A 16926-nucleotide genomic window follows, 5' to 3' on the forward strand; every position below is an offset into this window, starting at 1 on the left:
TTCCTCCAGGGGCCATCTCTTTCTACCTCAGGAGCCCCTCTTTCCCCCTCCCTCTCTCTGCCCTCCAGCATACTCTCAGTCCCCCTCATTTGCCCCAATACTCAGTCTGTTCGTCTCTTTGTTCCTCGACTTTCTTTCCATCTTCTCTCTACTTCAGTCTCTCTCTTTCCTCTCTCTCACTCTTTCCTCTCTTTCTCTCTTTCAGTCTTGGCATGTCTATTTTCCAGTCTCCCCCTTTTTTTTCCTGCTCCCCATCAATCTCACCCCACCCTCTGACCCACAATCTCACCACTTTCTTTAGATCCCTTCTAGCACTTTGAATATTTCTGCAGCAGCAGAATATTACTCCTGCCTCAAAATGCTTGCCCCTGCTCCTCTCACTCTGTGGATTTCTATTTCTCCATAAATCTTCATGGCTTCCTCCCTCACCTCAGTCAGATCTCTATTCAGAGTCCAGAAAAGGTCTTCCATGGTTATCTCTTTAAAAATTGTCAAACCTGAGCTCGCCAGCCCCAAGGAACATCACAATTACCTAGGGAGCCGGTTACACACGCAGATTCCGGGCATTACTCCAGAAATTCTGATCCAGTGCGCCTGGGTAGGAGCGGAGGACGCTGCGTGCCTACGAAGTTTGCTTGTGGTAATTTTCTGGCACACAGAACCAGGAATCGGGCAGGGAGCCCAGGGCAAGAGTAGGGTCTCCATAAGTAAATAGAGGTGAGGATGAAACAGCCATCTTTGGCAATAACGAGGAAGCAGGTTAAAAAATCCTCCTCCGAGCATCTTGGCCAATAAGAGACAGAAAAACAAAGAAGTGGGAGGCGCTTGGTTGAAGCATCTACATCCACAGAGGCCAGAGCAGGGAGGCGGGACAGCTTCGATCTCCGGAGTCAGCAGAAGGCCCCGGGGAAGCATCCTGGATCTGCTGCTTTCTAGTTCAGTGACCCTGAGGAGGTTTTGTCACCTTTTAAAGGCTGTTTCTACATGGTGTCAACCGCCATTCTCTGCCTCTTCCTACTCATGTCTTTGGTTCAAAGCACTGCCCTAATCCAAAGCTGAAATGAAGAAAACACTTCCATTTACATGAGTATGGAAAAGAAAAAAATACTCAAGAATAAATTGACCAAGGACGTTTAGGACATGTACCCTGAAAACAAGACAACATTGAAATTAAAGAAGATCTAAGTAAATGAAAAGTTATCCTGTGTTCATGAGTTGGAATATTTTAAAATGTTAAGAAGGTATTAATAAAATGGTCCAAATGGGGGGGGAAAAGGTCAAACCATTAAATCTCCTCTATTCTTTACTCTTCTTCATAGCAACGTATCATTATCAGAAGTATATATATATTATTTATATAGTTCATCATCTGTCTCCCAAATGAAAATAGTAAGATCCACAGGGCCATGGATTTTTTATCTCCTTTGTCCATTGCTCAATGCCTGGTTCTTACAAGAGTGTACACAGTGGGCAATCAATAAATGTTTGTTAAGTGAATGAAAAATCCATCAACCAATGTTGATGGGGTTCTACTCTAAAAGTTTATCTACAGTCCAACAACTTCTCTCCACCTCCAGTGCTATCACCTTCTTCTAGCCACCAGCATCTCTGACTTGGATTATCACAGAAGTCGCTTAGCTTTACCTCTATTTTCATAGCAGACATATTTTACTTCTGGACAATGCACTCTTTTCTTTAATGATTAAAGCAAAATATACCAGATATTTTTGATTGGCCACAAGACAGGCTATTCTAGTTAACATAAAGTTCACGCAAAGTCATGTATAAGTCAGCATACCATTCCTCAGTATGTGAGGTGACATCTTTTTCCTTGTTAGGTATCAGGGCAGTGCTTGTCTGGTAAAATGTGTTTGGAAGAATTTCCCCCTCTCTTTGGATGAGTCTGAGAAGTATTGGTCTTAATTCTTTGAATGTTTGGTAGAATTTATTAGTGAAGCTACTGGTCCTAGACATTTGTTTGTTGGAGGGTTTTTGATTACCAATTCAACTCCTTGCTAGTAATAGGGCTGTTCAGATTTTCTGTTTCATCAGTATTCAGTCCCAGTAGATTGTATGTTTCTGGGAGTCTATTTCTTTCTATCTTGTCCAGTTTGTTGATGTATTATTTTTAACCAGGTACCAGAATCTGAATCTTTGTATTACCTTTGTATGAAAAGGCTTCTTTGCCAGCTGACTACACAGCTTAGTTGGTTAGAGCACGGTGGTAATAACACCAAGGATGTGGGTTCAGTCCCCATATGGGCCACTGCAAGCCTTTTGTTACTTACTCACTGAATAATTTCGCTGCAATCACCTAAAAAATTGGAGATAACCTCACAGACATCAAATTGGGAATGAATGTTGACTTCATTTGCTCTCCAACAGTGACACTACCTTCCTTCCCCTCCACCCCTGCCCCCAGCAAACACAGTCCAGGCAAAAAATGAAATTTCGGCATTTCAGATTTGGCAAAGGGGCATTTTCACCACTCACTGCTTGAAATCCAAAGCCTGTGTTCATTCAAGGAGGGAGCAGTGCTGGTAAGGCACCATCCCTTTGAAAGAGCTGATGACTGATATTTTCTGGGAGGGGGCTTAGGGTAGAATTTCAGAGGGTCAGTGGGTTGACATATTCTGTGGAAGCATGGTTCTTCTGGAGAGACTCTTGTTGTTTGGTTGGCACTCAAAGGGATGTTTATTGAAGTGAGTGCATCCCTGGCTGGCTCATTTCAGAAAGCAGGAGTTGACAGTGATTGGTTGTGCAAATGTTCATGGATAGATCAATTGGTTTAAATTCAGGTCTGGTGGCTACTTGTTACCACTGCTACAAAACAGTCTTTTCCTAAGTTTGCGATTAGTATATGTTCTCAACATTTTGCTTTGGCATAAAGCAAACATTATTTGTTTGTTTAAATATCCAAGCAATGTATAGTAAAAATACTGATTTTATTATTGATGACCTTTCATTGATTTAGGCCTTGAGGGAATTATACTAAGTGAAATAAGTGAGACAGAAAAAGACAAATCCTGTATGCTCTTACTTACATTTGGAATCCAAAAAACAAAATAAATTGATATCGAGTTCATAGACACAGAGAACAGATTGGTGATTGAGAGGGGAATTAAGGATGGGTTAAAGGTATGAAAGGGGTCAGAAAGTACAAATCTCCAGTTATAAAAGAAATGTTATGGAGATGTAAGGTACACCGTGGTAGTATAGTTATTAATAATAATACTGTTTTGAATATTTGGAAGTCGTTAACAGAGTAGACCCTGAAAGTTTTCATCACAAGAAAATATATATATAAGATGTATGGTGACAGATGTTAACTAGACGTACTGTGTTTCATTAGTTTTTTCCAAGAAGCACTATAAGGATTTGCTTTTTCTCTTTAAAGCTTGGTCTCCCATCTCAAGGGTGTAAAATTATTCATAATGTTCCAGGGACTAGCAAATCTAATTAATTTCCAGGTCTCCTACATTGCAGGAGGATTCTTTACCATCTGAGCCACCAAGGAAGCCTAATCAATTTTTAAAATTAATTAATTTATTTTAATTGGAGGCTAATTACTTCACAATATTGTAGTGGTTTTTGCCATACATTGACATGAATCAGCCATGGGTGTACATGTGTCCCCCATCCTGAACTCCCTCCCCGCTGCCTCCCCATCCCATCCCTCAGGGTTGTCCCAGTGCCCTGTTTTATGCTTCAAACTTGGACTGATGATCTATTTCACATATGGTAATATACATGCTTCAATGCTATTCTCTTAAATCATCCCACCCTCGCCTTCTCCCACAGAGTCCAAAAGTCTGTTCTTTTTATCTGTGTCTCTTTTGCTGTCTCATATATAGGGTCATCGTTACCGTCTTTCTAAATTCCATATATACTGCTGGGCATACACACCAGAACTGAAAGATTCACATGTACCCCAATGTTCACGTCAGCACTGTTTACAATAGCTAGGACATGGAAGCAACCTAGATGTCCATCGGCAGACAAATGGATAAGAAAGCTGTAGTACATATACACAATGGAATATTACTCAGCTATTAAAAAGAATGCATTTGAACCAGTTCTAGTGATGTGGATGAAACTGGAGCCTATTATACAGAGTGAAGTAAGTCAGAAAGAAAAACACCAATACAGTATATTAACACATATAAATGGAATTTAGAAACCCTAATTAATTTTAACCCAGTAATATTTGACTTGTAGGTGTTAGCAGTCACCATCGGGATGGCCGAGTGGTTAAGGCGTTGGACTTAAGATCCAATAGACATCTGTCTGCGTGGGTTCGAACCCCACTCCCGGTAGGATTGGTTTTGTTGATGCCTAGTCATGTTTTTGTTGATGCCAAGTCATGTCCAACTCTGTTGTGACTCTGGGGACTGTTGCCCACCAGTCTCCTCTGTCTATGGGATTTTCCCAGTTGAGAGTTCTGGCGTGAGTAGCCATTCTTTCTGTAGGGAATCTTCCTGACTCAGGGATCCAGTTACTTTAGCATGTTTCTTATCTGGAAATGATGGTTTCTCGTGCAAAGTTGGATAATAGTCCAGCATATGGTTGACTCTGAATTCTTTTTATCCAATCTGACAGGCTCTGTCTATAATTGGTGGATTTAGGGAATTTAGATATAATGTAAATGATATACTTGTATTTTTAAAAAAATCCACTGTCTTATTAGTTGCTTTCTATGTTCTCCTTTCTCTTATCTCTTTCTTCCTGTCTTTGAAATATGTGAAAATCTTATATGATTTGATTATTACTAGACTGTTGCCTTATCATTTGTATGTCTTAAAAAAAATAATTAGTGGTTTCCCCAGGGTTTTCTATATACAGCTACAATCATTCAAAATCTACCTTCAAATTGTACTATGCTGCTTCCTTTACAATGCAAGAAGCTTGCAATAATATACTCCCTCCTATACTCCTATATCATGTGTCATTGCTGCCACAGATTTTGTTTTCATGTATGCTATAATTCTACAATATGTCACTACTATTTTTGCTTAATGCAGTCAGTCATTTTAAGAGTGATTAAAATTGGGGAAAATATTCCTTATATATACCTCTGTTGTATTCATTTCTGTGTATATTCATTGCTTTGTATTCTCTCTTCCTGAGACCAATTTATTACATTTCTTGTTTTGCAGGTCTGATAGCAATGCACTTCAGGTTTTGTTTGTCAGGAAGGAGTTTTATTTCCTAGTCAGCTTTGGAAAATATTTTTTGCTTGGTAGAGAATTCTGGGTTTACAGATTTTTTTAAAAAAAGTAGCCTCTCATCACTTTCAAATGCTATTCCATTATCTTCTGGCATACCTAATTTCTGATGAAAAGTCTACCGTTTCAGATAGATAGAGAATTAGACAGCTTGTAATTCTCTGACCTTGAAGCTGAGGTTTGATGCACAGGTTTCCTCCACTATCAGAAAACAGCATTCCTACAAAACATTTCACAAGCTGAACTGGCGTGAAGTGAAGAAACAATTATCTTAGGACACTTCTTACATAGGAATGTACAAAGTTAGTGCAGCTAAAGCACAGATGCTCACACTGTCCCAAGCTGTGGCGGCCTGACGCTGAGATGCAGAGTATAGTTCCTGGGAGAGGAGTTTGGCGGCCCCACGCTTGCTGCTTCTGATGCGCTCAGCCTCTACAATGGCTCCCTGGAAAACTTGCTGCTGTTCAGTCGCTCAGTCGTGTCCGACTCTTTGCCACCCCATGGACTGCAGCACACTAGGCTTCCCTGTCCTTTACCATCTCCAGGAGCTTGCTCAAACTCATGTCCATTGAGTCGGTGAGGCCATCCAACCATCTCATCTTCTGTCGTCCCCTTCTCCTTCCGCCTTCAATCTTTCCCAGCATCAGGGTCTTTTCTAATGAGTCAGCTCTTTGCATCAGGTGGCCAAAGTATTGGAGCTTCAGCTTCAGCATCAGTCCTTCCAATGAATATTCTGGACTGATTTTCTTTACGATGGACTGGTTGGATCTCCTTGCAGTCCAAGGGACTCTCAAGAGTCTTCTCCAACACCACAGTTCAAAAGCATCAAATTTTCTGTCCTCAGCTTTCTTTATGGTCCAACTCTCACATCCATACATGACTACTGGAAAAACCATAGCTTTGACTACAAGGACTTTTGTGGGCAAAGTAGTGTCTCTGTTTTTTAATAAACTGTCTAGCAAAACAAGTACTAAAGCAGGTCTTTCCTAAAAATGAAGTGGTAGCAAAGTGAACTTTTGCAAAGTGAGAGATACCTGTATTTCATTTTCTTGGGAAAATACTCGATCATTAACTCTCTCAATATTTTTTCTGCTCTTTCCTCTCTTCTCGCCTTCTGGGATTCTCATTACAAATGTATTAATCAGTAACTCTTAAGTGCTTCTTATTTTTATTTTTTTTCCTTGATGTTTCAGCTTGGGTAGTTTCTAGGCCTTCAAGTTGATCATTTCTTTTCTCATCCCTGTAGAGTCTACTAGTTAGTCTATCAAAGATATCCTATATCTCTTAGTCTGTGTGTGTGTGTTTGTTTGAATTTAGCGTATTTATTTGACTCTTAGTTTCCAAAAATCTACTGAAGTATGCCACCTGTTTATGTGTTGGGATAGTGTGGGGACCTACTACGTTCCTTTGGCATCTGAAATGGGAGCAGTCTCAAGGGACTAATCTTGTCATAAGCTTTGGGGTCTGATGCTATTTCCAGAAAAATAATGTCAGCATTGAGTTAAACTGTAGGACATTCGGTGTTGCAAAATTGCTTGGCTGGGGAGGAACTTCCATATATTTACTGGCCAGAAGTGTCTGAAGCAAAGTGTTCCGTGTGAGTAGTGAAGAAGACACACAGGAGGAAAAACAGTGCTTTTTTTTTTTCTCTAGTGCACCTGTCAGCTCCAAATTCACCTTTTTAGATATTTTTTTTTTTTTTTTTTTGCAGAGGGATCTGGGCCTTTTAAACTTTTATTTTCTTGTGCTGGGTGGCACTGAAATTTTGTTTGTAGAGGGTGCAGGAGAGACACAATAAGAGGAAAGAGTTTAGCTTTTTGGGTCTAGGAGTTCCTGCAGCCATCAGCATCTTCAGTGTACAGCTCCATTCTACTGACTTCCACAGTTGTAGAGAAAAGAAATTAGGTATTCATTGATCCATTCACAAATATTTATTGACCATAATGTGTGGTAAATATCCTAGGATGCCAGAAAGAATTAAGGTTGGTTGTGGGGATTATATATAAAAAAAGAAAAAGAAAAAGCAGTGGTTTCTAGTAACTGCTAGAGCTCTCACTGTAAACTCTCACATGGTAACCAAATAGATGAAAGCCAAAATATCTGAAGATTGCGAAGCACATCACTGATAATCTTGTCACATATGAGAGGGGCATTGTCATCCAATGAGAATCTGAATTGTTTGGTGTCCAAATAGTAATTTACAGTGCTTCAGTCATACCTCGTGTGGAATGATTTTTCATGCAACTTTTTACATAGTTCACTCAGTCTTTACTTCTCTTCTTATAAAACTTCCAATGTCTGCCATCTTCGGAAACCACACTGATGAAGTAAACATTAGACTCTTAGTTTCCCACATCATTCAGCAGTTGGATAACATAGCCTTGAGCAAGGTTAATTCCCCAAACTGTGTTCAACAAAATGAAGGCTAACACTTTTCAGAAGGCTAAAGCCTATGAAGAGAGCTCTGCCAGATTTCAATTCAGGATCTTTTATTTATGAAACAAGCTCTTTAACTAGCCAACCCACAGAGCCCTCTTCAATAGAGAAAAAGAAAAACAGATAAAGAAATATATTGTGAGAAAGTTTTCATTTTCACATGCTAGGTATTGCCTTTAGAGAATAATACACATTTTTTGAAGTGAAAATCAAATGGAAATTCTTTGGAATATGACACTGCTATTGAGCCTGCTCAAGAGAACCACTTCCCTGGCAAATTGATCACACTTTACTGATGTTACTACATCAATAACCACAGGAAGATGTGAATGGTAGTAAATATCACATAATAAGTAAGTTTAATTTTTCTAGTAGTCATATTTTAAGAAGTAGAAAAAAAACAAGTGGAGTTAATTTTAATGTTTTAACTCCAAATATTATCCAAATATTATCATTTTGGAGAAGGCACTGGCGACCCACTCCAGTACTCTTGCCTGGAAAATCCCATGGACAGAGAAGCCTGGTAGGCTGCAGTCCATGGGGTTGCTAAGAGTCAGACACGACTGAGCGATTTCACTTTTACTTTTCACTTTCATGCATTGGAGAAGGAAATGGCAACCCACTCCATTGTTCTTGCCTGGAGAATCCCAGGGACGGTAGAGCCTGGTGGGCTGCCGTTTATGGGGTCGCACAGAGTCGGACACGACTGAAGCGACTTAGCAGCAGCAGCAGCATTATCATTTTGACATGCAATCAATAAAAATTAATGAGATATTGCACGATGTTTCTCTAAAAAAAAATTGAATTTAGAAGCATGTGTTAATGTCTATTATTTTGGACAGGGCATCTTAACCCTAACCCAACATTCTGGGGAAAAGGAAATAATACTCACTTCACAGTATTATCTCTGTAGTTTTTTCTTTTCTTTTTTTTATTTGAGGAGGGGAAGAACCTCCCAGCAATTTTTGAAAAAAATCTGTTATCTCCTTTAGGTCCAAGATTGATTTGGTGAATAAATATATCAAATGTGTTTTTGTTCATTTGAAAGGGAAGTTGAAACGGACTTCCTTTTAAAAACAAGCCTCCACCATAACCAAAAAAAAAAAAAAAGTCCAAAAATCTTGAGAATAGAAACGCTGGTTACCTTGCTTGGTTAAAGCCTCGTGGAATAATATTAAAATTGGAAGTGTCTCCATATAGACGCTATATTTTCCCCTTCAACCGTGGAAGTGCTCTGTCGTTACTAGTTGGAAAAAGAGGGTAATAAAATACAACATCGGTTTGCTAAAAATTCATGAGCTGCATCCTAGAATCATTATAGAATCTCCGAGGGTTGAAATCTAGAAAACTGGGCTTAATACTCCTTCCTAGAGATTCTCCTCCGCGCCAAGTTTTGAGAAGGGTTTACATCAGGAAATTCCGGATCCTTTGGGCCATTCTATCCTCCCCATTCTGCCCCCACTCCAGCCTTTTAATTGGGTAACAGCCCAATAGATCATATATCAAACGAGGACTAGACGCTTGGCAGGTTCATTCTTTTAATTGCCAGCACCGTTTAAAACGCACATCGTACGGAGCCTATCAACTTCCGTAAAACAAATATGTGAAATAAAGTGTTAATCTCTCAGTTGTATCCGATCCTTTGCGACCCCACGGGCTGTATCCAGTCAGGCTCCTCTGTCCATGGGATTTCCCAGGCAAGAATACTGGAGTGGGCAGCCTTTCCCTTCATCCAGGAAATTTTCTTGACCCAGGGATCGAACGTGGATCTCTCACATTGCAGGCAGATTCTTTACTGTCTGAGCCACAATACACCAAATGAAAGTCTCTTTTGCATGTTTTTGTTCCTTCCCATCGTCACCTTGATTTCCTTCCCAGACGCCTCTACTTTGCCCCAAGCGTTTGAAGTCACGCCCAGGAACACCTGGAAAGGAGATCAAGCTGTTGAAAGAGACATCACCCCCAAACTGCTGCTTCCTTGACTCGTTTGACATCCTTGCCCTCTTCCTGTCAGTTTAATTTCTGCCTCGGATTCCTTACAACTCTGAATAGTCTCTTAGTTTGGTGGTGAGGCTGCGGCGCTCTTCTCGTTGAGATCCGGGGCTGGGCTGGGAGATAAGAGTCTGAGTAGCTTTCTCAGGTGTCAGGGCCGATCTTTGCCAAGATCGCTGAATTGAGGGGGACGCTATGATTTCATCTGTCCACAGAAGCAGCTTTCCAGATTCAATTTTTCTAGTCGATGTCCTTTATTTTCCCTCTACGACCCATGCTCCGAGACAGAAATTGTGCAGGGAAGAGCTTAAAGAGGGAAAACCCTGCCCAATGGGGGACAATTAATGAAGAAAATGTTGGTCATATTTTTCTTTTCTTTCTTGCTTCTTTGATTTTTAAAAATTAAGATATACTTTATATATTGTAAGATTCACACAAAAGTGCACAATTCAGTGTTTTTGAGTATATTCCCAGAGTTGTGCAACCTTCACCATTATCGAGTTTCAAAACATTTCCATCACACAAAAATCAACTCTGTACCCTTTCCCCAGTTCTTGGCAACTACTGTCTCTGGATTTGCCTATTCTGGACATCTCATATAAATGGAATCATACAAAATATGGCTTTTTGTGTCTGGCTTCTTTCACTTAGCATGTATCTTCAAGGTTCGTTCATGTGTACCATGTATCAGAAATTCATTTCTTTTTATGGTCAAATAATATTCCATATTTAATTTTTGAAGTTGTCTTTCCAAAGACCTTTCTCTCAATTCCCCTTCTCAGTATCATTGAAAGAAACGAGATAAAGGGGACATTTTAGAAGACAGATACTTTAAGCATCCATCCAGACTTCAAGCATCCATTCAGACTTAAAGAAAAGCAGAAATTGCTCTGTGCGGCAGGTACCACGGATGGTTAAAAACCAGATCAGATGACTTACTTCGAAGAATTTTAAGAACTTAAAAACATATTTTTTTTATCAATTTGAAAAATGTAGTTTTTTTCTTCCCCCTAAAAAGTAAGGGATGTCGAGCCAGCCAGGAGTCGAACCTAGAATCTTCTGATCCGTAGTCAGACGCGTTATCCATTGCGCCACTGGCCCCCCTCGGCTCGAGGTTTTCTGTTAGTCTTTGTTCACTGGAATGGTTGAGAAAACAGTTATTTGACGATGAAGACGGAAATCAGACAGGAAGGAGCTGTGGATTCTGGTAAAGCTGATGGGTTATCTTCGGGGTCATTTTGCATGTTACATTCACTTAAAATATTTATAATTACGAAAGAATTTTCTGCCTTGGAGCATCATGTTTGTGACAGAACCACTGTGGTTAGCGCCCCCCCCCCCCACCATTTACGTGCTGCTAATTTCTATTATTTCTACTTGTGAACGCTTCATTAATTTCTGCAATCGTTCATCTGTTCATTCATCAAACCATTTCGTTTTTATTTAGCACTTAGATACTGATGCTGTGTATGGGTCAATTATTAATGACTCGTTGAATTTTCAATTTTGATATAGTTAAAGTGGAATAAAACACATTCTTGAGGTATTAATCATGTGTATTCAATCTCACTCTCCAAATAGCCAAAACTCTTTCCAGAGGAAATAATTTCAGACACTGCATCAGAGAAGACATTCTGAAATACCCACCTTCTCAAATTAGGCGAAATGAAAGTAATAATTCAATAAAGGTAAAACTCTTTGAGAACTAAGTTCACATAGGAACTTAGACGTTCTAAGTTAATATAATTACAAAATTAAAAAATACCAGTCATCATTACATAAATTGACTAGTTATGTTTAAGGGCTCAAAGTAGGCGAAACGGGCACGTGGAAATACAGAAGCGTTTATAAGCGAGGGCAGTCCTTTGAGCGAGAAGTGCAATAGTTTGGGTCTGAGTGCAGCCACGGTGCCCACAACTTTTATCCGTACTCTTCCTTGGTTAGATTTATTGCCTTGGCCCAAGCTGTGTATCTTCTCTTTGCCTCAGCTTCCTCATTTCCATAGTTTTAAAGAGCACGCGCGCGCACACACACACACACCACACGGATATTTATGATTCTAGATCTTTATAGTTCCTGCCAGCCCGTTCCATGGTTGGCTGATTGCTTTTAAATACCAGAGAACTCTTTAAGGAAGCTACCTGCATTTCTGTTATCAGAGCGTGGAATTTTATTACAGGTTTTTAAAAACAAAATTTGAAGTAGAGATTCACAGGGAGAAACAAATCGCCTCGCGACCTGAACAGGAAGCGATTGAGTAGCGCTGTGAGCAGGATTTGAACCTGCGCGGGGAGACCCCATTGGATTTCGAGTCCAACGCCTTAACCACTCGGCCATCACAGCCCGGCTTCCATTGTTTATTTGGACGATAAAAAACACATCGTTATAGGGCCCTGATTTACAATCCTGTCTACCAATTTTGGCTGCTCTTGCTTATTTGCTATGTTTACTTTAAGTATTCATCACATCTGTCTGCTCAGCGTCATCCAACTTGTCCCCATCCTGCCAGGCTCCATGCTGCGAAGACTCACCTCTGAGAGAAGTCAATATTCCAGCATCACAAGAATTCTTGATTTTCTACAAGTTTCTACAGTTTTCATGGATTGCCTGGTTTTTCTTTATACTTGGTGCCTACGATCCTATTCATTTCTGTTTTCCACAGACAAATACACTATGCTTTGAGGCTACAAGGACAACTGGGCAGGAATATAAGAGATAGACTTGAACACATGAGAGTTATATTGTGTTCCAACTTACTCTCTAAGGACTGAAAAAAACCTAATTAGTCAGAGTTATTTAATTAGATAAATAATGGCACAACTACACAGTGGAATGCAATGCATATTTAAGACAGAATGATGAAGACTACTATATACATACATATATTATAAAATAAAAGAAAGGTTCAGAGCAGTCTTTGTAGAATTCTACTATTGGAGGTATATTCATGTTAGGTTGAATACACATTTTACAAAAAAAAAAAAAACTCTCAAGGATAATCAGTAAACTCATGGCAACAGTTCCCAGTTGAGGGGCTGGAGACTAAGGTGGTGGAACTCTTCGAAAGCAGAAGGGAGAAGTTTACTGCATGTCCCTTTAGACCTTAGAGGTTATCTATTAAAAAATCAAATAAAAGTTCAAGAAAACATCATAAATGAGGAAGTTGGGGAGAAAAATTTTTCTAACCAGAATTCTCCTCTGGAATGATGAATAGAGCTTCCTTTCTGGAACTCAGCAATAGTCAGCACTCTGAAGGAGGCCTCACTTGGAGCCTCAGAAAGCAAATCACACAGATGAGATTTGAAGTCACTCAGGAAGCCTGAGGCAGAAAGGCAGAAAGGCAAAAAGATTTTGGAATGCTGTCCAAGCTTAGACCTGGACACACAGGCCATGGGAGACATGGGAGTCTCTGGGAGAATCACCTGATCCAAGCTCAGATGGTTCTGGAATGTTCTTCAGACACTGAATCGAGTCTTCTGTTTGTGAGCAATCAGGACCAGCTCAGTAGGTCAGACTCACCTTGACTTCAAGGTCCTTGATTTGTTCTAAGATGTTCTCTCCACAGTGTAATCTCAGTGGACTATTTTGTCCAAAATTGCAGAATTTAAATAGCTAAAACTTCCTCCTCTGGGTCTAGGAATACAATTTTTAACAGTTGTGTTTATATGTGTTTTGTTGCTTTGTTTGTGCAGAGAAAGTAGCACATCTTTCTTTTTATTATCTGTCTTGGCAGAGTGTAGTTCTGTTTACAGTGGACAGTTTCCCAGGAGTTGTTTTCATGAGAAATCCTTTCCAGTTTCCTGTCCCCAGTTTTGCCACTTAGCCAGTTCACAGTTCTGGCGGTTTCATAGAACTTCCAACAGAGCACTTTGGAGAATTGAATAACCTTGGGATGAAGATGTAAAATCCACTCACAAGTTAAGAAGTTCTTTTAAAATGTGTGTGTGTGTGTGTGTGTGTTTCTCTCACCTAGATTTTGATCTTCTTCCTAGTACTTCTACTCTACTAACGAATTTGGGAGACCCAAAGAGGGAGGGAGAACAGGAAAAGGAAGCTGTTTAAAAAAATCCCATCACAAAGCAGTCACACAGGCAGATCTGGCTCAGTCTCTTGTGGGGGTCACTGCTCCTTTCCCTGGGTCCTGGTGCACACAAGGTTTTGTCTGTGCGTCTGGCGGGTATGAGGTTTGATTTTAAACACAACTGCACCCTCCTACCATCTTGCTGCAGCTTCTCCTTTGCCCTTCGATGTGGAGTAACTTTTTTGGTGGGTTCCAACATTCAGAGGATGAGATGGTTGCATGGCCTCACTGATTCAATGGACATGAGTTTGAGCAAACTATGGGATATAGGGAAGGACAGGGAAGCCTGGCGTGCTGCAGACCATGGGGTTGCAAAGAGTCGGACACGACTGAGTACTGAACAACAACAAAAGCAGTCACTGTTCATCCCTTCCTCCCTGTCTCCTCCTTGGGAATTGAACTTTCATCAGAGTTCTAAATGGTTTCTCAGACTCGCTGTGCCACTGTGAGGCGTCCATACTCTTCTGTACATCAACATTCCCCCAGGAGATGTTCTTTTTCTTTCCTCCTGGGTGGACACTTGTGGGTTTGGAGCTGTAAAAGGCCAAATGAATGTGGATGGATACTATCCAGTGGGGAAAAAAAAAGTTGGTGGAGAAAATGCTGGTTAACTTATTATCATGTTTTAAACCTTATTTGATTTTAAATATGTCCGATCATCTTTCTCAGTCAACTTCCTCAATTTCAAGAAGAAGTGGGAGGTAAAAAATCTTAGAAAATGACTCCTTTGATGGCTCTGAAGACTCAGATTCAACTGGCAGGACTGTATGTTGGGGCAGCACTTTCCAGATGTGAAAAAATCAGGATAATTTTCATTCAAAATGTCTTAACAATTGGTTTCAGCATCACCTATTGGCCACTGGCCTCCCTGCACAGATGGTCAATATTATCTTATCCTTGACTAAACATAGTTGAAGGTAGAAAAGGAAATGGATGTTTTGGGGATTGCTGTAGACTGAATGTGCTTCCCCCCACTGCCCCCGATATGTTGAAACCTAATCCCCAATGTGATGGTTTTTGGAGGCAGGTGCTTTAGGTCATTAAGTCATTCATGAGTAGAATTAGGTCCTTCTAAAAGAGATGGTAGAGAACTTCTTCACTCTTTCCTGCATCCGAGGATATAGTGAGAAGATAGCTGTCTGTGAGACAGGCAGCCAGGAAGCAAAGTTTCACAAGAGTGAGAATCAACACTGGCCTCCATCACTGTGAGAAATAAATGCTTGTCTTTTAAGCCATTTGGTCTATGGTATTTTTGTTACATAATCCATATGGACTAAAACTGGGATGAAGACACAAGTGAGGCTCACAAGACTGAGCCACTTCTGGAAAGGTAAACCCATTCACTTGTGATCAGTTTGCACCATATAAAGTTGCCTAAAATATTCATGTAAAACAACAATAATCAGCTTTCAACTTTAGAACACATGGTAAAGTGGTGACGGTCTCTGTAGACTAATTTATAACATATAATTGAAAAGTTGATATACCCCTAAGGTAGGGTAAGTAAGGTATACAGTTAACTCAGCCAGCTGAAAGCTCAGTTGCTTCTGATGGTCTTTCTGAGTGAATATAGAGAAAATGGCACTAAACATATCGGTACCTGCATACCAGGTGCCAGGGTATGTGTACATTTTCTCCACTAGCGAAAGGACATCTGGGCTAATAGATGCAACTGACATAATCACTTAACCAGATTTACAATAACTAACTGTCATTCTCCATAACAGATTTATCTTCTATACTTGAGCAAATGAATTGAATATAAATTTGGTGAATCTGTGACCCTGTACCTTTCAAGCTCTTAATGTTGGCACTAATCTCAGCTATCCCTCCAGGAATATCAGTTTTGTGTTTAGTTTAATTATTTTCATAGAGAAAATTCTGGTGGCGTCTAATTGGCCTTTCATGCCATAATAGCTTTCACTCCATCAGTCATGGAAATGACATAGAGATTCTGTCTGGAATTGGGAAAGTAATCACAGGGTGGACTCAGAGACCCACTATGCCCACAGTGAAATGGATCGGAGGAAAAAAAAAAAAAAACCTTCATAGGTTGTCTGATCTTCATGAATATGTACTTTGCCCGATGAACAGCAGTGATATCTTGTATCTCAAGCAGTTGATGCCAGTTCAGAGCCATTGTTTAGTAACCCCTGAAAAGTCTATTTCTCTTTCCCTAATGCGCAATCGCTTTGGTACACGAGCACAGATCCCTTTAGGAAAGGCTGGGAGAAAGAATAACAATATAAACATTTGGTAGTGTGCCGATGGTCTCTGTCAAGGGAAACCGGATTTCTCTTCATTTAGAACTGGTTTAAGTTGGGAGACTTTCCTGCTTGGAAAGATCAGGTCCAAGACCAAGGTGCCTTCAGAGTCAGTTCCTGGTGAAGCCTCTTTTCGTAGAAATCCCAGTTCCAAAGAGAGCAACTGTTTCAGTGGCGCGGGCTCATCTCCGTCCTCTGATTTTTGTCTCAGGGACACGAGATCGCAGGCCGGGTGGGAACCCAGCGGAAAGAGAAAAGGGGGAACGCTGCAGCGTGTGCACAACGAAACCAGGCATCATCGCGGGACTGTCAGGATAATTTCTTTCAAACAAACAGCAAGTGCGAAGGCTTGTGGGCTGTTTTATTTTTTACATATAGGGAAGTTGAAATCTCTTAAATCAAGCAGCAGTGTCTAACAGTTTAGGAAAATGTGTTTCCGCCCGGTTTCGAACCGGGGACCTTTCGCGTGTGAGGCGAACGTGATAACCACTACACTACGGAAACAGCCGCCAACCAGTTCTCCAGCCCTTACATAACTGAGCAGGCTGCCTGTAGAGCCCAGGTTTATTCATGCCTGTGAAGTAATGTTTACGGTTGCAGGGCATTTCTCTCCTTTTTTCTCTGTTTATGAAAACAGATAAACAAAACCCAACTCCTTTCATAACCCCAATTCTTAAATAAATTCCAGGAATGGAAAGCTAAGGCAACATCCTGTAGATTTTTTTTTTCTTTTCTTGTGTATTAAGGATATCTGTTCAAATTACCGCACAATTGCACTCATCTCACACTCTAGCAAAGTAATGCTCAAAATTCTCCAAGCCAGGCTTCAACAGTGCGTGAATCGAGAACTTCCAGATGTTCAAGCTGTATTTAGAAATGGCAGAGGAACCAGAGATCAAGTTGCCAACATCCACTGGATCATCGAGAA

At 40.4% G+C, this 16926-nt stretch overlaps 4 non-coding genes across 4 annotated transcripts; 1 reads left to right on the forward strand and 3 right to left on the reverse strand.

Moving 5' to 3' along the window:
- The first annotated feature begins 4233 nt into the window (after positions 1–4233).
- On the forward strand, positions 4234–4316 carry TRNAL-UAA (transfer RNA leucine (anticodon UAA)). Its single transcript has one exon. It is a non-coding gene; the product is annotated as a tRNA-Leu (tRNA).
- Positions 4317–10681: 6365 nt separating this feature from the next.
- On the reverse strand, positions 10682–10754 carry TRNAR-ACG (transfer RNA arginine (anticodon ACG)). The gene has a single exon. It is a non-coding gene; the product is annotated as a tRNA-Arg (tRNA).
- A 1160-nt stretch (positions 10755–11914) lies between these two features.
- On the reverse strand, positions 11915–11996 carry TRNAS-CGA (transfer RNA serine (anticodon CGA)). Its single transcript has one exon. It is a non-coding gene; the product is annotated as a tRNA-Ser (tRNA).
- A 4433-nt stretch (positions 11997–16429) lies between these two features.
- TRNAV-CAC (transfer RNA valine (anticodon CAC)) lies at positions 16430–16502 on the reverse strand. The gene has a single exon. It is a non-coding gene; the product is annotated as a tRNA-Val (tRNA).
- Positions 16503–16926: the final 424 nt, after the last annotated feature.

This window comes from Giraffa tippelskirchi, chromosome 8 (assembly GCF_054371585.1).
Source record: "Giraffa tippelskirchi isolate mGirTip1 chromosome 8, T2T-mGirTip1v1.2.pri, whole genome shotgun sequence".
NCBI lineage: Eukaryota > Metazoa > Chordata > Mammalia > Artiodactyla > Giraffidae > Giraffa > Giraffa tippelskirchi.